Here is a 23,021-nt window from a genome sequence, read left to right as displayed (position 1 = left end):
TCCCAAGTTTCTCTTTTGACTTCCTCCCATCCTCCAAGGTCCAACCCAAAGACCACCAAAGGTAAGCCTTCCCTACTTTCCCAGCAGATGAAATCTCCCTCCCTCCCGAGCACTTGGCCAATGTCACATCCATTGACACAACTCTTGTTTCTGCTGGGCACAGCTGACTCGGTGAAGATGAAGGATGAAGTACAGAGAAGCCTTCAGCCCACAAGGAGAAGTTAGTTTCTTGGGCTTAGATCTGTCTTCCCGGCTTGACAGGGGGCTTCTTGAAGGCAAGAGCCCGGGCTCACAAGCCCCAGCCCTCCTGGGTCTCAGCCCTCCCGCCACATTCCTGCAAGTTCTGCTAATGTCTGCAGAATTCACTTGCAGGAAGGCAGGGTGTGGTGGGGCTGTGTCAGGGGAGGGGATGCCTCGGACACCCAGCAGGTGGTGGGCTTGCTGGCTGGGCGAGCTGGGGCGGGACTTCTAATCCCTTTGTCACAGCAGCGCTGGCCTGGACAGTGGCCAAAGGTGGGAGGGGAGGGCGGCTGCCTTCCCACAGGTGAACACCTGACACACTGTGTGTGCTTATTGGCCTTTCTTGCTGCACCTGTTTATTTAACCAACGTATTCTGATCACAACGCCCATTAAACCTTGTTGACATATTTGAAATTCTGCATTCATGCAACTCAAGCTTCAGCCTTCCATCTGCCAGCTGTATCCTATATTAATTAAAACAGTGGATGAGGTAAACCCAGTTAATCCTCTGGGGGGGGGGCGGTTATTTTTCAAAGGGACACAGTTTCAGCTTACAGGGTGCATCAGTTTGCTTTTCAGAGTTCCAAGTGGGCATTTGTTGTGCACACACTGTGCTGAGAACCTTCTGCTAAGTACAGCATTGTCGCTGAGCACTCCTGAGTACTGAGGAATGAATGTGGGTAGGTGCAGCTATGCATGTGTACAGGAGTGAGCTACACACGGAAGCGTTTTGTGTGAGCCCTTGTGTTCATGTGGGTGCGAGTACCACATCTGCATCCCCTCAACACCCGGTGACGTGCCACCCTCAGCGAATGCACTTGGCACAACAAGTTCCATTTGTTCCTTGTTGTCCTTAAAGCACCAGGGAAGCTGTACTGCTCACATCAATTACTTGAGATTAAAAACCAGAAAGACTTTGTGTTTACTCCGAGCTCCCTGTGATGATCATTACTAGGACCTGTAATTTCCCTCTACGAGAAGCTGGCAGGCTGGGAATACTTTCTTTTGATGGTTGACAGCCCTTCATGGCAGAGCTCAGTTAATTCCTCCCAGGCAAATTATGTGTCTCACTCTGAGTGACAGTCTGGGACCATGGCAGGCAGGACCCCTGTGCACAAGTCCGCGGGAGAGGTTTCACATGGGAGAGGAAATACGAGGGAAAGGAGCCTCCTGGGACTGTACCGCACGGGGGCCTCAGTGGAAGGAACGAGGCCTGGCAGTTGGGAGTCTGGGGTTGGGTCTGGCCTCAGGCCCACCATGTAATCTTGGAAAATTACCTCGTCTTGGGCTCTGCTTCCTCATTTGCAAAATGAAGAGATTGAATTGCATCATTTCTTAGGTCCCTTGTGTCTTCCAAGCTCTAGGAGTGTGCCAAGAAATGGAGTCGATCTGCTGATTTTGGTGGGAACCACAGACTCCTAAAAATGTTAAGCTGGAGGGAACCTCAGCTCAACTTCTGTGCCTAACCTCCTCATTTCCCAGAAGCAAGTGACTTGTTCAAAGCAAGTCGAGGCAGAAGAAATAGAATATGTATTCTGGGATGGAAACAGAGCCAGCCCAGGTCCCTTGGTGAGGTTTTGAATACATTTCACTTCCAAAAGGCAATCGAGATCACTCCCCCTCCACTTAGGTCAGGACTTGGCTCAGGCCTCGCTCAGCTCCTTCCCAAACCCCTATTCCCTATCTGAGCTCCCCTCCTCCCAGCACCAGGCGTTCACTCCTATGGTAGCAGCTGAAATACTCAGGGTTCCTGGCACACATAGAGCGGTCCCCAGCCCCCACAGAGCACTCAGCAGCTTGTTGGAATGGCAGGACATTAAGCCCCACCCTGGAGCTTTCAATCAGACCCCCAGGTGGTCCTTAAGTTTGAGAGCTGCTGTTGCAGGGGCACCTGGGCTCTCCTACTCTAGTCCATTCCCTTCTCCCCAGCTAGACAGCGAGCTTTTTAACGGTAGGTCACGCCGCTCATTCATTTGTGCATCCCAGGGTTTGGAATGGTCCCTGGCACAAAACAGGTGCTCATCAGGTATTGAATGAATACATGAGTGACATGAACCTGTGCAGCCTTCTTGAAGTCTGTGAACGTAGCACCAAAGCTGGGAGGGAAGACCAAGTGTTGATGGAGAGATAAAAGTGAGGGTCTGCGAATCACCTTCTCCCTGCCCTCACTAGAGGCGGGGGTTCAGGACTAGCCTGGTTGGAAGGGACGACTATGACATGAAAAAGCATGAGAAGAGGTAGAAGAGGAGAGAAGGGGAAAATATCAAGGAGATGAAAGATGCCATGATCAGAATGTTTGGGACAGACCTGTGCACCCAGTTCATGTCTACCTCCACTAATCTTACTTTCCTAAAGCAAACGTTCCTTATTTTCAGATGATTCTGAGCAAAGGCGAAGAGCACGATTGTTCAAAATGAGAATCTGAGTTTAGATCCCCGTTCCATTGTGTACATGCTGTGTGATCTCGGGCAAGTGACTGACCCTCTTCCCGTGTCTGTTTCCTCATTTCTAAACTAAGGATCGCAAAAGAACCTTCGAAGGGTGCCCTGAGGATTAAATGAGATCATATAATACGTTGCTACAGGGCCTGGCACAAAGAAAGGGTTCAATGGATGTGAAATGATCGTAAGTGAAAGCATAAAATCTGACCACTAGCCTGCTGGAGACTGTCCAACCTGGGAGTCTGGCATCCGGCTCAGTTTGCAGGCTCCAAACCTGGGCCTCTGCACCTAACACTTTGGCTTTTCCTCCCATTGGCCCTCTAGGCCTACTCAAAAACTCTTGTCTCCCTGAGCCCCTCAGATTCGTGTGTCTCAGGATGGTTGGGGGTGGGGGTTCTCTCTTGTCTCCAGAACAATGGCATGGCTTGCCCAGGCCATAGAACCCAGTTAACAGCTCCCAGGCCCTCCCAGCCAAATGCCATTGCCTTCATGTTGGCAGCTGACAGAGGTGCAGAGAATGTTTACATCCCTAGATTAGAGAAAGCCTGGCAGCACCAGTCTGGGGTCTCCTGGTGGCCCCCTTGTACTGTTTAGCTGTGTCGAGGATTCTGCAGTCGGGCCACCCACCCACAGTGCAGGTGGAATACGTTGTGGCCTACGTGAGTGATGCCTCCCTGGAATTGTGCAGCACACAACCTGAGAGATGTATGCAGTGCTCTTGTCCCCAGACCCCACAGCCATTCATGTCATGCTCCCTGTGAATAAGGTAAGGGCTTTAGGAACAGCTTTGCAGTCAGTGGGAACGGGCAGTTTAAAGTAGTTACAGACCTGCTCTTTAGAAACGGTCCCTGCCATTTAAAATTCTTGAAAAAAGAATCTCAATCTCCACCCCAGCCACCTAGGAGAATGAAGAGCTGGGGAAAGGACACAGCAGGAGAAGTTCTAAACTATGCCCTCAGTGTGTCCCTTTCTGGGGACCCTGCCTTCTGGGCATCAGACTGTGGGCGGGTCTGCCATCAGCCACACACGGGGGATGCGTTCTCCTAGACAGTTCCCGGGCAGTGCTGTGAGGGCAGGTGCAGAGAAGTGAGCCCAGCACGGAAGGCACCTGCCAGCATTCGTTCCAAATAACCAGACAATGTGCCCTGAACCCCACCAGCATCGGTGATCTCCAAGAAAATGTTCCCTTTCCCTCCCCACTCTCCCTGTCTCAAGAGGAAGTTTTCCCATTAGAATTTGTGTGACAGTTGAGAAGTTGGAGCTCGTTTATCCTTAATAATGTTACTGAAAAATACCAGAGTTACATAAGGACTGCAGAAAATCACGTTTAGGTAAATGAGGGGAGGAATGGTTTTTATTACGCTTCCTCGATGAACATGTAATTGCCGGCTATAAAAGCACCTTCCTGACTCACAAAATGACCACCAAAAGTCCTTGTGAGAAGACCGGGCATTTGTGCTCACTTGGCACTCGCTGGGCAGCTGGAGGTATTTGGGGTGAGTTACTCTCCTCGGTCCTCCCGAATTACACTGCTCCATCCTGAGTCAGCTGGAAGGAGGAGTGGGACAGGGGAGAGTTTAAATATGTGGAACACTTCTGTGCGTCAGAACACAACACCCCCCCACCCCATCTCAGGAGAAGCCTGCCATCCTTCCGGCCCACCGCCAGCGCTGCCTCCTCCCGGGGCCTTTCCGCCAGCCCGGGCTGCGTTCTGGTCCATCTTTCCCGGGAGGAAGAGGGCCCCTAATGCAGAAGAATCTGCCGTGTCCGCCTCTTCCTCCTGGGGTGGACAGCGAGACTACGCTTTCCAGCCTCCCCTTGTAATAAGGTGTGGCCGGGTGACTACGTTCTGGTCCACGGAATTTGGGGGGAGTGATGAGCACCACCTCCAAGCCTGGCTCTACCGCTGACTGGCAGCCCTGTCTCCGACCGCCCACCCACGCACTCCCAGCAGGGAGCGGGGCGGACCCAGAGCAACACTGCTGATCACAACACAGCCAGGTTTCTGCCAGCCCCAAGCATGGCAAGGACCAGTAGGTCTCCCAGGCAAAAGGCAGCCTCCCTGTCTGGCCGTATTTGGGGCTGCCTCACTCTCTCTCATCTTTGAATCTGACAGATATAACTGGAGTCCCCTAAATCCCTGGATGGAACATTCCAGCCCTGGAGTGGGGCCTTGGGCTCCTGGGCAATGAGCTTGGGGTCTCTGAGCTTGTTACCCTGCAGCATGAGTCTTCCCCACTCTCCCCATCATTCTGTTTTACAGGCCAGTATCGTGTCTCCAGCTTCACTTACATGTCTGTTACCAAGAAAGTGTGAAAAATACACAAAGGATGGCTTGGGTAGCTGTAAATAGTTCTGACCCACATCCAACCATCAGCCACAAATCATTTGTGAAAGAATCACAGAATCTCAGAGTCCCTTGAAAACAACAACAACAACAACAAACAACTAAAAAAGTAAAAAGGAAGTTAACTTTTACCGTATCCCTCATTCACCCATTTGCCTGTCTAACATTCAGCTCTGCACTGATGCCAAATACTTCATTTATGAGAAATATTTAGCTCCATGGGCTTCTCCTGCATAACACTTGACTTACACAGTTCATTAAGTCTAAAGAGCTGACTCTTAAATTTCTTTAGGAAAACAAAGGAACCAGAATAGCCAAAGCAAATTTTAAAAAAGAAGAGCAAAGCCAGAGGATGAAGACCCTCAGCTTTCAAGACTTCCTACAGGCCGGGCACCGTGGCTCACACCTGTAATCCCAGCACTACAGGCCGGGCACTGTGGCTCACACCTATCATTCCAGCATTACAGGCCAGGCACAGTGGCTCACACCTGTAATCCCAGCACTTTGAGAGGCTGAAGCGGGAGGATTGCTTGAGCCCAGGAGTTGAAGACCAGCATCAGCAGCATAAGGAAACCCTGTCTCTACAAAAAATACAAAAATTAGCCAGGTGTGTTGGCATGCGCCTGTAGTGCTAGCTATGTGGGAGACTGAGGGGGAAGGAGTACTTGAGCCCGAGAGGCTGAGGCTGCAGTGAGCCCAGTGAACCATGATCACACCACTGTACTCCAGCCACGGCAACAGAGAGAGACACTGTCCAAAAAAGAAAACATAAATTTAAAAAGACTGTCTGTAGCAGACAGTGAGGTATTGGTGAGAGGAGAGGAGAGCCTCAGACCGACTAGGGCAGAAGAGAGACCCCAGAAACAGACACACATACACATCATATCACACATATGATATATATGGTCACTGACTTTTGAAAAACAAATCATAACACATCATTATCATAGAGCTGGAAATTATTTGTTAAATGCCTGTCTCACTTCATAGGTGGTGTGCCCCAACAGGAGAAACGCATACCTGTTGTGTTCACAGCCAGGTCCTCAGCACTTAATAAGAACAATGCCTGGAACCCACTCGAAGCTCATCAGACATTTTTCAAAGGGAGGAAGGAGGAAGGCTGGGCAGGCAGACTTTCTTGATCCTTCAGGCATGAATGGGCTCCCTCTCCACACTCAGACTTCTGTCACCCTCCACATAGCCTATTCTTTTGTTCTTCACACATACAAGATGTTACATAATGCTTCATTCACTTTACAACTCTCTGTGCTTCCAAAATGTGGCCTTACCGGTTATGAAGACATGAATATCAAAAGCGAGCGGGTCTTTCCACCCGTGGGCTCGGCAGGAAGGAGGACAGCTTGATTAAGATTTGCTCATCCACTTCAGCTGTGGCTCAATCAGCCCCGAACCTGAAAGAGCTTTGACAGCTCCTTCTGCTCTTCCCCAAACCCCTCCCGTGGGGTCACCTGGCGACGGCCTGGCTGGGCTCAGCTTGTAGACGAGGATATCACAGGTAAGACGAGGTGGTTTCTTTCCACCGTCCTTGCAGAGAAAGTGCTGGTGTGGGTGGAGAGTTGGAGAAACGGGTTCCTGAAATTGATTTCCACTAAGACATTTTTAGCTGACAAGAACATGAAAATCTGCTTCTTAGAAACAAAAGCTTTTCTTATTGAATTAGAACACGAGATGATTTGTTCACTTTTCATTTTGGTTAAAAAAAAAATTCTGTGTTAACAAAAGAAGCCATCCTGGTCTCAGCCCTGGGCTGTGGATTCTTCCCCTTCCCAGGGAGGACGGGCACCTCCTCTCGCAGGTGGCAGGGCTAACTTCAGGAAGGCCACATTTTCTTCTAGGGCAGAGCAGACTCTGGTTTGCCTGTTGTCTCATGATAATCAAAACACAACCCGCACCTGCAGGACGCATTCCAGCTCTTCCAGAAGCCTTTGCACTTGCTGCTCATTGTTTCACCTGCGTCAGGTGGTGCTTGCCCCAAGCTGGTGCGTGACATTCTTTTCCAGGGACTTCGGGGAACCTGTCCTCCATAGCCTCAGGAGAGGAGAGAGTCTGGACAGAGCCCAAGATGAACCTCACCCTGCCAGTCCTGTGTCTGGAGCATTTGCCCTGCCCAGGGTGGGATGCTGGCCCAGGGTGGGATGCTGGCCCAGGGTGGGATGCTGGCACAGGGTGGGATGCTGGCCCAGGGTGGGATGCTGGCACAGGGTGGGATGCTGGCACAGAGTGGGACACAGCAGAGGACGTAGAGAAGGGCTACAGGGGCTGAAGACTGAGCACTGTAGTGGGAGGTACCAGGCCAGGGCATTCCTGACACCAGCTCGCTGTTCTGATGCCAGCTCGCTATGCAGACTTAATTTCATTAACTCTGAGCTTCAGATGCCTCACCTGTAATGTGCAAAAAAAAAAAAAAAAAAAAAAAAAAAAAAAAAAAAATTAAGCATCTTATTTTTCTTAGTGACCGTATGTAAATGGGTTCAATAAGCTTGGAAGTATAGAGCAGAAATGGACTAAAGATTACAAGTAGTCTTTTCCATCAAATTCTAATAAAGAAGGCATGTAATATACTATATCCATTTCCTATGGCTACTGTAACAAATGACTGTAAAGTAAGTGGCTTACAACAGACATATCCTCTCACATTTCTGGGGGTGTAGTAGGACAAGCCGCAGATAAAACCCCTCAGACACTGAATTAAAGAAGGAAGGACTTTATTCTGCCAGGAGCTTCGGCAAGACTCACGTCTCCAAAAGCCAAGCTCCCCGAGTGAGCAATTCCTGTCCCTTTTAAGGGCTTACAACTCTAAGGCAGTCCGCGTGAGAGGGTCACGATCGATTGAGCAAGCAGGGGGTACGTGACTGGGGGCTGCAGGCACCGGTAATCAGAACAGAACAGAACAGGACGGGATTTTCACAATGCTTTTCCATACAATGTCTGGAATCTATAGATAACATAACCGGTTAGGTCAGGGGTCGATCTTTGACCAGGCCCAGGACGTAGCGCCGAGCTGTCTGCCTATGGATTTCATTTCTGCCTTTTAGTTTTTACCTCTTCTTTCTTTGAAGGCAGAAACTGGGCATAAGACAATATGAGTGGTGGTCTCCTCCCTTGGAGGGAGAGGTCTGCAGTGAAAGTGTCTGCAGGGCTGTGCTCCCTCTGAAAGCTCTAGGGACAATTTTCCTTGCCACTTCCCATTTCTGATGGCTGTTAGCATTCCTTGGCTTGTGGCTGCACAGCTGCCTCTGTCTTCATGTAGGCTGTCTTCTCCTCTCTGCATCTTCTCCTCCTCTGCTTTTTATAAGGACACTTTATGGAATTTACAGCCCACCTGGATAGTCCAGCATGATCTCATTTTGAGATTCTTAATTTAATTACATCTTTAAAGACGCTTTTCCAAGTAAGTTCCCACTGACAGGTTCCAGGAGTTGGGAGATGCATACATCTTTTTAGGGGCCATAATATAACCTCCTACACACATACACCCCTAAACTCACACCTAGAACCACCACCTCATAGCTGAGTTGGGCTGCTGCCCAGGTGTCATCCACAAAGCACGTTTCATAAGCATCAAATTATATAATCCTCAAAGAGGTCTCAGAGGTAGGGAATTATTTTCCGGTTTGAAATAGGAGGAAACTGAGACCTAGAGGGTGAGTGTTGTACTCAAGATCACACAACCTCTAGGAATTAGAGCTGAGACTTCAACCAAGGCCCATGAGGCAGGAGAGCACAAAACTTGTTTCTCCCTCTAGAGCAAGGAGCATGTTTTATCTGCAAGGAGAAAGTGAGGGGACTCAGCCTGCAGCTGTAGAAGGCTTCATGGAGGTGCTCCTCTTCCTCTCTCATTACCTCCGCACCTCCAAGTCTGCACTCACCTCTGCCCAGCCACCCCTGCATAGAGAAAAGGCACAGGGCTGGGCCTACATCAACCACGGGTCTGTTCTTCCCCGCCCTGTCTGAAGTGAGGGCTCGCACGGCAGGCCACAGGTAACACTCCCTCAAAGAAGGAACAGAGGAATGAATGGTTTGTGTCAGTCGCATCACTGGAGGAGGCAGTCAGGCGTCGTGTGCACTGACCCAGATAAAGAAGAGTTTTCTACTCCACTGCCTTCCGATGGATGAACAGAGGAGACAGCTGCCCCTCCCTGAAGACATTCAAGCTGAGTCCAGATGACAGCTCGGCAGGGATGCTGTCAGGGGCTCCTGCCCTGGTGACATGTGGGTCTTGAGGACATATGAAGCTTCTAGAAGTCGTAAGGTCTCCCACCTCGTGGAGGAGGACCCCAGCCACATCCAAGGCAGTATCTTCCTGCTCCATGCAGTGACTTGTGTGGACCTCACTGACAGATACGCACGAAAGACACCAGGCACCTGGACACAGTTTTTGTGTGTTAGTTCAGGTGCTCAAAGAGGTAGACACCAAGATGGGTTCAGATGTGCAACAGACGTCTTGGGAAAATGCCTGTGAAGGAGAAAGGAAAGAGCCAGAGACAGTGAGGAGAGCCCTTGGCCACAAGGCAGGTCTGACCTGTAGAGGAGAGTGGGCCAGATGGCAGAGCGGGAGGAAGCGACTCAGGGCCCCCATAGGGGGTCTTGGAGCCAAACTCCCCTGTTGGGGGAGTCCTTGTCTTGCAAAAATAGGCTCATTACAACCCCCTGTGCTCAGGCACTGGCTGGGGGCACCCTCAGGAAGGGGGCCTCAGTGGGAACTGGGGGTGACTCCTGACTGAGCCTTCCATCCGTTCTGCTCCCCACGGCAGGGAATCTGCGCCGCAGTTTCATGGCTGTTACAGGATGAGTCTATTTACAGGAAGGTCAGGGACAAGCCGACTAATAGATGGCGCACACAGAGTCAAGACAGTGGTTCCCTTTGGTGAGGGGTGGTTATTGACTGGGAGGAGCTTTCTACGGTGCTGGAAATGTTCTAAGTCTTGACTGGGCGGTGGCTCCATGGGCGTACACACATGTAAGGGTTCATCAAGGTGTACACTTAGGATCTGCACACTTTACTGAACTTATGGATATTCAATACAAATTGTAAAACCTATGCCTTTACCAGCTCCTTTCTTTCCCGGGGCCACCTACAGTTGTATATCTGAGAACATTTCCTCAATCGGTAGAAAGGCTTTTTGGAGGTGCTAAATGTAGTTTTAGGGACTTTAATTCAGTGTAGAGTCAGGCAGAAGGGGTCCAGTAGTGAGAAAGTGCAGCTTTGTGACTTACTCTCAGATGAGCTGAGACCCTTTGGGCAGCTGAGGGGAGAGAGAAGGCATGGGGGGCCGGAAGGGTACCCAGCAGGTTGGAACAGGGAAATGCTGGGTGACAGTGACCCACAGGGTGGCCAAGGACAGGAGGGAGAAACAATATCCTGGGAGAATCTGCAGTAGGTGGCCCAGCCCGGCTGCCTGCTCCCTGCCCCCAGGTCCCAGAACCAGCCCTTCTGGATAGGTGCCTTTGTCTCCACCCTGGGGCACAGCGGGCAGCCGCTGGCCATGGCCACCGGTACTTCCTCTAGACTCCTCATCGTCCTTATGCTTGGCTGGTTCTCCTAGGTCACTACTTCTGTTCCAGAGGGAGGCAAACACTACGTGGCCTCCATCTAGCCATCAGGAGCCCTGGCATGAGCCTCTCCTCATCAGCCTAGGAGAGTAAGCAAGGGCATTGGTGCAGGGCACCACACGAGAGCCAGACTCCCCACAGCATAGAGAATGACCTGGAGAAGGTGAGTCACCCGCTTCACAGGCTGAAAAAGGCAGTCTCCTCTCTACATGCAAGGGGATAGGGGCATTCTCAAATGGCCATCCCAGAGGGTCACCAGACCCTGCCCTCCTGATTGTGAGTCCTTTCTTTAGCAAACACTCACTGAGGCCCTGCTATGTGCAACAACACACAGATGGAGCCAGCACAGGCCCTACTCCAGAGCTCAAACATTCAGCACGCACCCTCACACCTGGACTTACTTGGGGCAACATGAAGGTGTGTAAGGCAATCTGTCTCCGCCCTCAAGCAGCTTGCAGTCTGGGCAGGACCAGACACTTGTCTTTACCACAAGATGGGCAGTGGGAGAGGATGGAGGAGGGGGCAGCCGAAGTCTAATGGGGTTCTGAGGAGGTAGAGATGGAGCCAAGGAAGAGCTTCAGGATCAAAGGAGATCAGGGCAGAATTGGGCAGCCAGAAAAGTAAGATTGACCTCAGTTTTCTTGGAGATACTGTCTTGGGGAAAGGCTGAACAATTCAGTCCTATCTTCTCATCAATTACATTGTAATTTCAGAGATACTCATCTTCCCTCCACCCCACCCCGTTTCATACATGGCATCCTAGGCAGTCCCCAGGGTTGGCTGCCCCAGCTCCACAATCCAGGCCCCTTCCCAGCCTGTGCCATGCCTCAGGACAGCCATAGGAGGGGAGAGGTATCTGTCTTCCCCCGCCGGTGCGGTCAACCCAATCTAAGCACATGGTCATGCCAGCCACCTCTCATGCCACCAAAACTCAGGGGCTTGTGGGATTATACATCAAATCTACGTCCATGCCTTGTTTCTCTTCTCAACGCTGGGAATTTCCGTTCTTCACAGATGTATACAGTGAGAAATTTCCATAGGCCCAAGCCAGGGACAATTTAGCTGACCCTTTGATAATGATCGTGGGTTTTATTTTTCCTCCTATCATTATAAGAGAGATATCTGAAAACAGTGCTATATACCACTCACCATTCTGGGAGGCTGGTGAGCATGAGTGGTGACCTGCAGGGTTGCCTTACAAAAACCCATGGCATCACCCGGTCCCCTGTCTCTGTCCTCCCTGGACGTTTGCAGCCTTTCTCAGCTGGCACACCCAGCCATAGCAGGCTAAACAGCTTTACATCTGCAATATCGAAATCCAGCGGCTTTCCACAATGGCTGGCTGCAGCATTCACAGTGACTCAGATCATTTTCAGAGTTTCTAAGTGTGTTCTCTCAGATCAGCCCAAATCTATGCTAGGAAATGATGCAACAGCAAATTGGTCCTATGTTTTACACCAGATGTTTCAACAAGCAAAGAAGAAAGTATACTTAAGAAAATACATGGAAAACACACAATCGCAGAGTTTGCTTTGCCAAGTGGAGCCTCCTAAAGCCTCAGCATCTTTAGGAGGGGGGAATGTTTTCTGAGAAACAGCTAATTCTCCAAGAGGCAACAGCCCAGGATTAAGATAGGATCTCGGGCAGGAAATGAATGGGACATTTCATAAATGTGCTTTTCACTCAGGGGCTGCTTAAAAGGTACAAGTCAAGCTAAGTAGGCCCATGTGATGGCTCCAATTATTGCAATCCTGTGCCTGGTTACACCAGACCTCGGTGCTGTCTCGTCTCCTGATGGTATCTCACACCCAGACTCACTGAGAGAACAGTGCGGTTTTCTGTACCATAATTTCCTCACCAATGCTCCAGGAGGGGATGCCAGGAGCATGGCTGTTGTACTTGGTGTCTCCAGGTTGACTACAAGGGCCTAAGGAAGACCCCTTTGACCAGCCTGGACCGTGCTGGCTTCTTTCTCTAAACTTTTACAGTAGCTGACTCTGCACCTTAAAATGTAGCTCCTAACTGGAAGTCAGAAGGGCTTGAAGGCACTGTGGAGATCACACAACTCACCTCGCCACCCCACTCGTCCATCACACATTCTCTCCTCAATGTTGCCAAGAAGAATTGTGCAAACTCTGAACGCCTGTCAAGATGGGGCACTCACGGCCTCAGCAGGGAGGTCATTTCATCTCAGGTCATTCCATCTTGGTCTTCCAGTTCAGAGCATCTTCACAACACTACCCAAGTATGTCTCCCTGGAGCTTCCACTCATGGCTCATGGTTCTACTTCCGGAAGCCACATGATTCGATTCTATTCGTCTTCCATCTGGCAACTCTTACACAGCCCTGGCCACACAGCTCCTTTTCTTTCTATAATTCCCCTCCAAAAATACCATTGGTTCTTTTCTAATTATTCAGCCATGTTCTCCGATCAGGTGGACCTTACTAGCTTGGCTTTTCCTTCCTTTGTGTTCAAGTTCCACCCCTGCCCTACTTCCTATTCCCACTGTCTTTCTTATCATAAACCCAGCACAGGGTTGAAGACATAGCAGACACCCAGCCAAACCGGAAGCCTCTGCCTACAGCCACGTCGAAGATTGGCTCACATTATTCTGAGGCTCTTCAAGAGGTGTTGGGAAGATTAATCAGCATCTTAGGCATCTATGAAGTGCCCTGAAAGCCTCCGGGGTGTGCAGCAATCACGGACCAAACACAGGCCAATCCCGAGCTGCACGACCCACAGTGGAGAGATGAAACCCTCATTTCAGCTCATAGCAGACCCCCCTTGGCCCTGAGCCTCAGCAGGGAATCCAGACATCAACAATCAATGACCACCTGATGCCTGCTTTCTGACTGCAACTTAGATGGTGAAGGATTCAGGAAATTGCTTAGACTTGAGTCTTGCAAATGAACTCTCACAAGGATATAAAACAGGTGTGGGCAGAGTTTCACAGGATGCCACCGAGGCAGGAGGCCTGAGCCCTGCAGCCAAGCTCCTGAATTTCACCTCTCAGAGGCCGCCAAGAATCTTAGAACCCTGGGATTCCACAAAACACGGTGTGGACCCACCACCTCAGCTCTTGCTCTGTGCCTTGGATTTGTGGAGGAACTGCAAAATCACCAAACATGCCCTATTCCACATCTCTTGCAAAACCCCATCTTGACAAAAAATACAACAATTAACCAGGAGTGGTGGTACGCGCTTGTAGTCCCAGGAACTCAGGAGGCTGAGGTGGGAGGATTGCTTGAGCCCAGGAGGTTGAGGCTGCAGTGAGCTGTGAGCTTGCCATGGCACTCCAGCCTGGGTGACAGAGTGAGACCCTGAAAACCAAAAGACAAAAAACCAAAAAACTAGAGAAGGAGCCTCATAAGACTGCAGGGCAGATGGTGGCAGAAAAAGATGACAGCCCAGGGCGGAAAAGGAGGACGTGGCCTCACTGACCAAGAGATGGGAAGGTCCTGCTGAAGCCATGCTGTGACCCTGGAAAGTGGCCACTGGAGACCTCCACTCTCCCTCTTGAGGCTCCCTCCCAGGCTCCAGAGCCCTCTTGGTGTCCCCTCAGTGCCAATTACCTCTCTCCATGGTGCCCTACCCAGGCCTGCCCCAGGGACCACTGCTCTTCCCTGCCTTCCCACGCCCAAGTTAATTCCATTTCCATCCCCTCAGCATCCTCCTCTCTGTAAATTAAACTGATCCATGTAAAAAAGCCTGGGAGGCCCATCACCTCTCAGATAACAAATAGAACTGGGGAGTGGATTTACCTATTTCTTTTAAATAGTCTAATTTATTGGCATATTTGTTCATAATACCTTCTTATTATCTTTGTAATATCTGCAGCATCCCTACTGATGGCTCCTTTTTCACTCCTGATTTGGGTTATTTGAGCCTTCTCTCATGTTTTCTTTAACAGTCTGGCCATAGATGTGTCTATTTTATTAATTTTTGCAGAGATCACACTCATGTTTCTCTATTTCATTATTTATGCTCTTATCTTTATGTTTTCTTCCTTCTATTTTCTTTAAGTTTACTCTTTTGTAATTTTCTGGCTTCTTGGATTGTAGGCTTAGTCATTAATTTTCAGACCATTTTAAGTAACAGCTTTATGAGATATAATTTGCATACTATAAAACTTATTCATTTAACATGTAATACTGCAGAAATCTTGTACATAGGTTGTTTTTTTACATGTGCAAGTTCTTTATTAATTTTAGACACACTCACTTTCTTTATCTGGCTATTATCCCAAGTTCCTAGAACTTTAGTCCTTCTGTTAATTATGTCATCAGACTCTTGTGCTTGGTGGATATTTTTCTCATCTTTAATGTAGCTTGTGTATTCTGCAAAACCCTTTCATCCTAGATTACAGAATAGTTCCTCTAAAGTGTTGCTGTATTTCTCTAGGCAAATCAAAAGTATAAGCAGCCTAGGACCCCATTTTTAAGGGGTGGGGTCTTGCAATGTTGCCCAAGCTGAACTCGAACTCCTGGGCTCAAGGGGTCCTCCTGCCCAGCATCCACACCACCCTGCCTGGCTGTATATTAAGGGCTTTGGCTTGGGAGTTTCCTGGACTTCTGGATAGTATAAATTCACATGTAAATCTATATGAAACACAAGCCCTGAGTTTTTATTTCTTGGGGGAGAAATTTCCACTCTGGACCCAAGCAGAGACAGACATGCTTTTTGTTATCTTGCTGTGCCAGTGGACAGGCTTTTCCCGAATCTCTACTTTCCCTGAGGGTGTGGCCATCCAAGAATGCCAGTTGTCAGCCGAAGTTTCCTTCTAGCTCCGTTCCTTCTCCAAATCTCATTTCCTGACCTTGTGTGAGCATGAAAGCCCAAGGCCTTAGGTTGCTGAAACTGATGACATCATGACCACCACCCCCTTGCCACCATCAGTCTCTCCCCACAGTTACCCCAAGAGTAAGCAGCAGCAACTCATTCACTCTCCACTGTAGCTGTTTCTTCCCTCTTTGTTTCTGGTGTCTGGTAATTTTCTTTTCTTGCTTGCATGCTTGGCTACTGTTTACAGTAATTTTTGTTACATTTTATCCAGGTGTTTGTGGCAGAAGGGTTTATGCGTATCCCACATTTCCCAGAGGCTACTTTCTACAGTAATTCACATCAACACTATTTACCCTCCATCTACCACCGTACCTGTTTGGTAGATGCAAGTAACTATTCCTCATTAAAATCATGATATTTTAGAAATGTCATGGTGAGTTTAAGTGGAGAAACTTACAGTGAGTCTAAACTCTTTAAGGGCTAAATTTCAGTTGCTAAAAATCAGGCTAGGATTCTGGTGCCACCTTTTTGTCTTTCCATCTTGCTAAAGGTTCTCATTCTATTCTGGCTAAAGAATGCTATAGATTTATGGATCCTGTATCAGAGCTATTTAATATCTATTCAGAAACAGCCAAGGATGGTATCAATAGTCTCTCATTTTAATGAGAAATGTTTGTTTGTTTGTTTGTTTTGAGATGCAGTCTCGCCCTGTCGCCCAGGCTGGAATGCAGTGGGGCCATCTCAGCTCACTGCAACCTCTGCTTCCGGGGTTCAAGCAATTCCCTGCCCCAGTCTCCCCAGTAGCTGGGATTACAGGCGCCCGCCACCAAGCCCAGCTAATTTTTGTATTTTCAGTAGAGACGGGGTTTCACCATCTTGGCCAGTCTGGTCTTGAACTCCTGACCTTGTGATCCACCCTCCTCGGCCTCCAAAAGTGCTGGGATTATAGGCGTGAGCCACCGTGTCTGACTGTGAGTGGAGTATTTCTGCCCTTCTGTTCTTGATCATTAGACATCACTAAGCCATTTATCAACTTGAGTTTATTATGAACTAAACAGGGTGATAATGCCTTTGATCTTAGAACATCTTTCTTCTATCTCCCTGTGACATGTTGGACTCACGTATTGTTGATATTCTCCTAATTTACTGATGCTGAACTTTGGGAAGGACTTGAGCAAAGTTTGTTATGCCACAGAGTGGTAAAGCCCTGTTCCATAAGGGAATATTTCAGGGCGTTGGGCAGATAATTTATGTCACAAGATGCGACAAGGTAACTAGAAGGTAGAAGGAGACTCCAGGACAAACATATCCTTATTGGGACTGGAGGTCATGGTCACGTCTGATGCCTCCCATTTCTCCTGACAATGCATCTGCTGCTGGTCATCAAAGAGACGGTTATGGTGATGGAAGTGGTTGAGGGGAGTCACTAAAACTAGAATAGAACTGCGCGATGTTCAATGGTTGTGAATTTTATGATGAGCCTTGTTGAAAAGGTTACCTTTTGAGCCAGGCTGGGGTTTCCATAGCTCCGTCCCAACAAGATGCAAACCTCATGCTGTTGGAACAGCCTTTATTTCCTGTGTTTTATTCCAGGACATGTGGAGTAGCCACGACTCAGTTGGGTTCTGGGGGTGGGTACCAGTCCTGCCATCAGTCAGAGATCTGTGGTGCCTTTGGAGCCAGAATCATACAGGACATCTCCTCTCCCTCTTGCTACCTCCTTTAGGGAGCTACTTCTAAGACATAAGAACTGAATAAAATTCTCTAAAGAGAACAAAACCCAGAGTCAACAAGGACAATGCTGAGCTTAGTAACAAAAAATTTAAAAAGTCATCAGCAAACAAAAAGAGTGTGTGTCAAAATGACACTGTTTTTAGCTGGCCCATCACGCCTACTCTAGAGAGATGAGTGCTGAGCTAACTCGCCGGTCAGCACGTGGTGCATCTGCTCCCTCATAATTACTCTCATACTTAGGAGAACTGACCTGGAATGAGAGTGCGGGAACCACATCATCTATTCTGAGTGCACAGCAGTTTTAAGTCCATTCCCTCGGGGAAGCTAAAAGGCAGGTCACTATAATTTGACTAGGATGGCAGTAATTTGATTTTGTTAAGTTCTTTACAATACATAGAATTATAGAATCATAAAACCTCAAGGTTGGAAGGGAACTTAAAGGGCGTTTTGTCTCCCCAATTCAGGGATCTCCTTCACCACATCCCTGCCAGTATGTTACACACACTCTGCTTCAATAGCTGCAGGGATGGAAGCTCGCTTCTCCCTAAGGAAGTATAATGAGACTCTCCCTTCCCCACAAAGAGGTGGAGATTTCCTAGGGAAGACCACAGCTTTTCAAAAACCAAGTGTCCTACAAATGCATAGTGAACCCTTGCAACAGACTCCTCTGCTCCTTCACCACCCCATGGTCCTCCTCTTGGGACTACCCCAAATCTCTTCCCTTTGTCTAAAATCCTGTCCTATCCTTTCTTCCCACCTCTCTCCAGCACTATTTCCCTGTTTACTGAGGAAATCCAGACCATCAGACAAAGGCCATCAGCTTCCCTGCCCTCCTGCCCTCTCTCATCACTCATCTTCACTTGCCCTTATGCCCAGGGAAACAGTGGCTCTCTTCTTTTCTCAAGGTAAACCTTCCTCTCTTGCTGGGGATCACAGACCTGCTGCCATCTGTTAAATTTGAATGACCAGGCAAATCCTCTTCTCCAACCCTCCTGGATCATTCTCCTTCATCTAGAAACACGTTCAGGCCTTTCCCACACTTAAACGTAGCCTCACTTCACCCTGCTGTTCCTCTCCCAGACCTCCATCTGGGCTCATTCATCCAATCTTAGTTAACATAAGCTAGGCTACACTGCTATAGCAAACAGTCGCAAATCAAACACAACAAAGGTTGGGTTTGGTTTTCCTCACTTAGGCAAGGTCCGCTGCAGGTCACAGTGACTCTCCAGAGTCTCCTTTCATGCAGGGACCCAGCTGCTTTGTTTGTTTGTTTGTTTTGTTTTGTTTTAGGCAGAGTTTCGCTCTTGTTGCCCAGGCTGGAGTGCAATGGCGCCATCTCAACTCACTGCAACCTCTACCTCCCAGATTCAAGCGATTCTCCTGCCTCAGCCTCCCGAGTAGCTGGGACTACAGGTGTGAACCACCACACCTGCCTAATTTTTGTATTTTTAGTAGAGACAGGGTTTCACCATGTTGGCCAGGCTAGTCTCAAACTCCTGACCTTCGGTAGTGATCTGCCAGACTTGGCCTCCCAAAGTGCTGGGATTGCAGGCATGAGCCACTGCGCCTGGTCTGCTGACTGCTTTAATCTGATGTCTCCTCCCTTCTCACTGCAAGAACCCCTCCGCTCACACTCACGGCAATAGGAGAAGCGATAACCCCTCCTGACTCCAAGGAGATAAGAAATGCTTCTCCTGTGTGCCAGAAAGGAGAAAAGAACAGTAAATAACTATCCACTGGAAGGTTCTTACCACACTTTCACCAGCTTCCTGGATACAGATTTAAGGTCTGCTGTCCTGGCTGCCTAGTTCTACCTTCACCCCTGAATCTGGCTTCTGCCCACACCCTAGTGACACTGCTCATTGTCCCACTGACCAGTGGTGAACCCTATGGTCTTGGCTCTTCCTGCTTGAACCACAGGATCTCAGCTTCCTGCAGATTTCCCTCCACTGGGCTGTGCTTTGATGTTCTGCTCTGGGCTTTTCTTGACAGTCACTACAAGAAACCAGAACTCATTTTCCACATTTGCTATGGGATTTCTGTTGAAGAGCTGGTATATATATGCCCCTGTTTTCCTTCAGCAAACTCTAGGTGAAAAATAATTTTAGAATTTAGTGCCGGCAGAAGTACCATCTCTCCTAAGAAAATATGCTTCTATTACATAATGGTCTGCATTTCACTTTTTAGCATGCCTTGCCAAGAAGCTTAGAACTAAACTGGAGAATCAGTTTTAACAGGAATACTTAGTATTTCAGCTAACTTGCTTCCTCTTTTCCTCAGTCTCATCTTACCCCTCCAACCTACTTGAAAAGTACCTTTTCTTCTGAGATCTTTCATTTATTTTCGAAAGTGCTAGGACTACAAAAACATTAAAACAACCTTTCTGACCAGATTGAGGGGATGTGTCTGCAGCATTCCTAACTCTCCAGCAGAGCTGAAGGGTCCCACAGATCCCTGCCAGGCTGAACTAAGTCACACTCTTGTTAGCGAAGGTGGAAGAAGGTGCCCCAGGCAGCAGAAACCCTCAGCTCACGCCCCATCCTTCCAAATTCTCCTGCTGAGCCCAGGGCAGAGGCAGGAGATCCTGAAGAAGGAACAGATTCTGAAGCTGTGGCTCTGTGGAACTGTCCCCTTCCAACAGGGGCAGGCCTGGGGACATCAGTGAATGCCTACAACAAGCAGAAGAAACCAGTCTAAGGAGAGAGCCTTTGTCCAAGAGGAGGAGCTGAAGATCAAGGTTTGAGTATCAGGGTTATGCTATCATCACAGAACCAAATGGGATGTTTTCTCTGTGCTCTGGGACAAATTAAACGGCACAAGAATTATAATTGGAAGTTTTGATCAAATTCACCCATTCAGCTGTTCTTTGAAATCTGTTTGACTTCTTGTGTTCCCTCTTGTTTCTGTAATCTGTAATTGCTAATTTCAGAGATTTTCTATTCTATTAGCAAATATAGTGCATAATATTCATTCATTTGAAACTGATGTCTTTTGCTTATATGGCGATAACCCCTTTCTCAAGTCTAATGTTAGATATGTCTCCCTTTATTTTCCTAGTTAACCCCATTAGAAATCTGTTTCACTGGTTTTTTTTTTCCAAGGGATTTGGATTCATTTATCAATTCTAATATTTTCTGCCTTATTGATTTCTTCATTTTGTCATTGCCAATTCCTTCCTTAAGTCTGTTTTGTTGGGGAGGTAGAGGAAGATTCACCTTTTTAGATGAAGTTGGGGTTAATTTTTATTCTTTTTATCAAACAATATAAACAATTAATGCTATACCATTTCCTCTGAGTACAGTTTGGGTTGTATCCCTTGGGTTTGGATATATAGGTTCTTGTTACTGTGGTTTTACTTGACAAACGGTTTGTTTTCTAGCCACATTGCTTCGTAACTAGAGAAGGGGCCTCCGGGCCTTTTACCTTTTCAAATGTGTGGTGGTTTCCTAACGATTCGGTGTGGTGGGCAGCTCCTGACACCGCTACCTGAGAGCTCCGTCTCCTGATGTTCAGAGTGCAGATTTATTACTTCCTTTATCATTTTGTTTTGTTTTGCTTTTTTAGACAGAGTTTTGCTCTTGTCACCCAGGCTAGAGTACAATGGTGTGGACTCTGCTTGATGCAACCTCTGCCTCCCAGGTTCAAAAGATTCTCCTGCCTCAGCCTCCCAAGTAGCTGGGACTACAGGTGCCCACCACCACGCCCAGCTAATTTTTTGTATTTTTAGTAGAGACGGGGTTTCACTATGTTGGCTAGGCTGGTCTTGAACTCCTGACCTCAAGTGATCCACCTGCCTCGGCCTCCCACAGTGCTGGGATTACAGGCATAAGCCACCGCGCCCGGCCTATTTTATCATTTTTATAATCTAGAGATTCCCTAATCTTTAACTTCTTCATTTATCAATTTATTCCTTTTTCCATTTTCGGATATTTTTTTTAACTTATTGACTATAATACTTGTTTTATCTATTTTGTTTTTTATGAACATAAATATTCAAGACTATAAATTTTCCTATAAACACAACTTAAACTGCATCACCCATATATTATAAAATGTAAGATTTTCCTTAAATTTACATATTTATATATTATTAAAGCCTATATAAAGGTTTTCATTATGTTTATTATATATATTTCATTATTATAACTTACGATCTTTGGAACTTCCAAAATGTGTTAGAATAGTTAAAATTTGGTCTTGTTGGTTTTAATTTTGAATAATAGGCATTTCTGCTTTCTAGGATTATCCATTTGTATTTGTGTTGCATTGAGAAGGAGGAATGTCTATAGTTGCTCTACTTCCTGGAATGTGTTGTGCTTGCTGTTGTGGATTGCAGTAGGGTTTTTATGTTTTTTTAATAGTAAACTATTTTAACTGACAAGTAAGAATTGCATATGCTGATGGTGTACAGCATGATGTTTTGATATCTGTATAGATTGTGGAATGCCTAAATCAAGTTAAGATATGTATTACCTCACATATTATCATTTTATATGGTGAGGACACTTACAATCTAGTCTCTTAGCCATTTTCAAGTATACGACATATTGTTATTAACTACAATCACCATGACATTCAATAGGCTCCTTGAACTTATTCCTCCTGTCTAACTGAAATGTTGTGTTCTGTGACCAGCATCTCCCCAATTCCCCCCATCCACACACACACACACACACACACACACACACACACACACACACACACACTCATTCTCTGTTAACCACCATTTTACTCTGTTTCTATTAGTTTCACTTTTTTAGATTCCACATGTGAAATTGTGCAGTATTTGTCTTTCTGTGCCTGGCTTAGTTCACTTAACATAGTGTCCTCCAGGTTCATCCACGATGTTACAAATGGCAGAATGTCCTTCTTTTTACAGCCAAATAGTATTCAATTGTGAACGTGTACCACATTTTCTTTCTGCGTTCATCTGTTGATGGACATTTGGTTGTTTCGTATCTTGGTTGTTGTGAACAGGGCTGCAACAGACATGGGGGTGCAGGTATCTCTTCCACATACTGATTTCATAGCCTTTGGATACATACCCAGTAGTGGGATTGCTAGTTTTGTTTTCCATTTTTTAACAATATACATACTGTTTTCCACAATGGCTGTACTAATTTACATTCCCACCGACAGTGTACAAGGGTTCCCTTTTCTCCACATCCTTGCCACTTTTATCTTTCTCTTTCTTTTTTTTTTTTTTGAGATGGAGTTTCACTCTTGTTGCCCAGACTAGAGTGCAGTGGCACGACCTTGGCTCACCACAGCCTCCACCTCCCCTGCAACCTCCGCCTCTCGGGTTGAAGCGATTCTCCTGCCTCAGCCTCCCGAGTAGCTGGGATTACCAGCGCCCGCCACCACGCCCGGCTAATTTTTGTTTCTTGGTAGAGACAGGGTTTCACCATGTTGACCTCCCACAACTTCTCTCCCAGGAGCTGTGGGCTGGGACTTGGGCCCTTCTCTTCTGCTTCTCGTTACAGCCCTGACATCCCAGTTTCCCTTCACACCCAGCCCAGTGTAGAGGGCCCTTGTTAAAATGAAACTTTGATTTAATTTTCCAACAGTATGCAAAACGGTGGGCAAGTCACTTCCCTCTCTAGAGAGTTTCCTGATTTAGCAAAAATAATTAATCCCATCCATTTGACCTCAATGTTCTTTTCCTGTTTCCCTCCAATCCAGATGTTCTCAAACCCTGGCGCTGTTTATTCAAGCCATCTGATGAACTTTCAAAAAATACCCATGCCCAAGCCCCCAGACAATTCCATCAGAATGGAGAGGGGAGCACAGGTGATTCTCCTGCAGAGCCACGCAGAGAACCCCTCTTCTAAGCTCCCCATAAAACTCCGATTCAAAGCCTTAGGCCAGTATCAATTATTTCTTTCTCCAAGCGAGATAATG

General features: G+C 47.6%; 1 long non-coding RNA gene across 1 annotated transcript; it reads right to left on the bottom strand.

The window, feature by feature from the left end:
* Positions 1-4,018: 4,018 nt before the first annotated feature.
* On the bottom strand, positions 4,019-6,588 carry LOC123571929 (uncharacterized). Its single transcript, XR_006696279.1, has 2 exons — positions 6,050-6,588; positions 4,019-4,230 (listed from the first exon to the last, which is right to left on the bottom strand). It is a non-coding gene; the product is annotated as an uncharacterized lncRNA (long non-coding RNA).
* Between the last annotated feature and the right edge of the window lie 16,433 nt (positions 6,589-23,021).

The sequence above is a fragment of the Macaca fascicularis genome, chromosome 2 (genome assembly GCF_037993035.2).
Source record: "Macaca fascicularis isolate 582-1 chromosome 2, T2T-MFA8v1.1".
NCBI classification, from domain to species: domain Eukaryota; kingdom Metazoa; phylum Chordata; class Mammalia; order Primates; family Cercopithecidae; genus Macaca; species Macaca fascicularis.
Note: the sequence above shows the minus strand (reverse complement) of the source record. Positions and strands in the feature narration are given on the sequence as shown.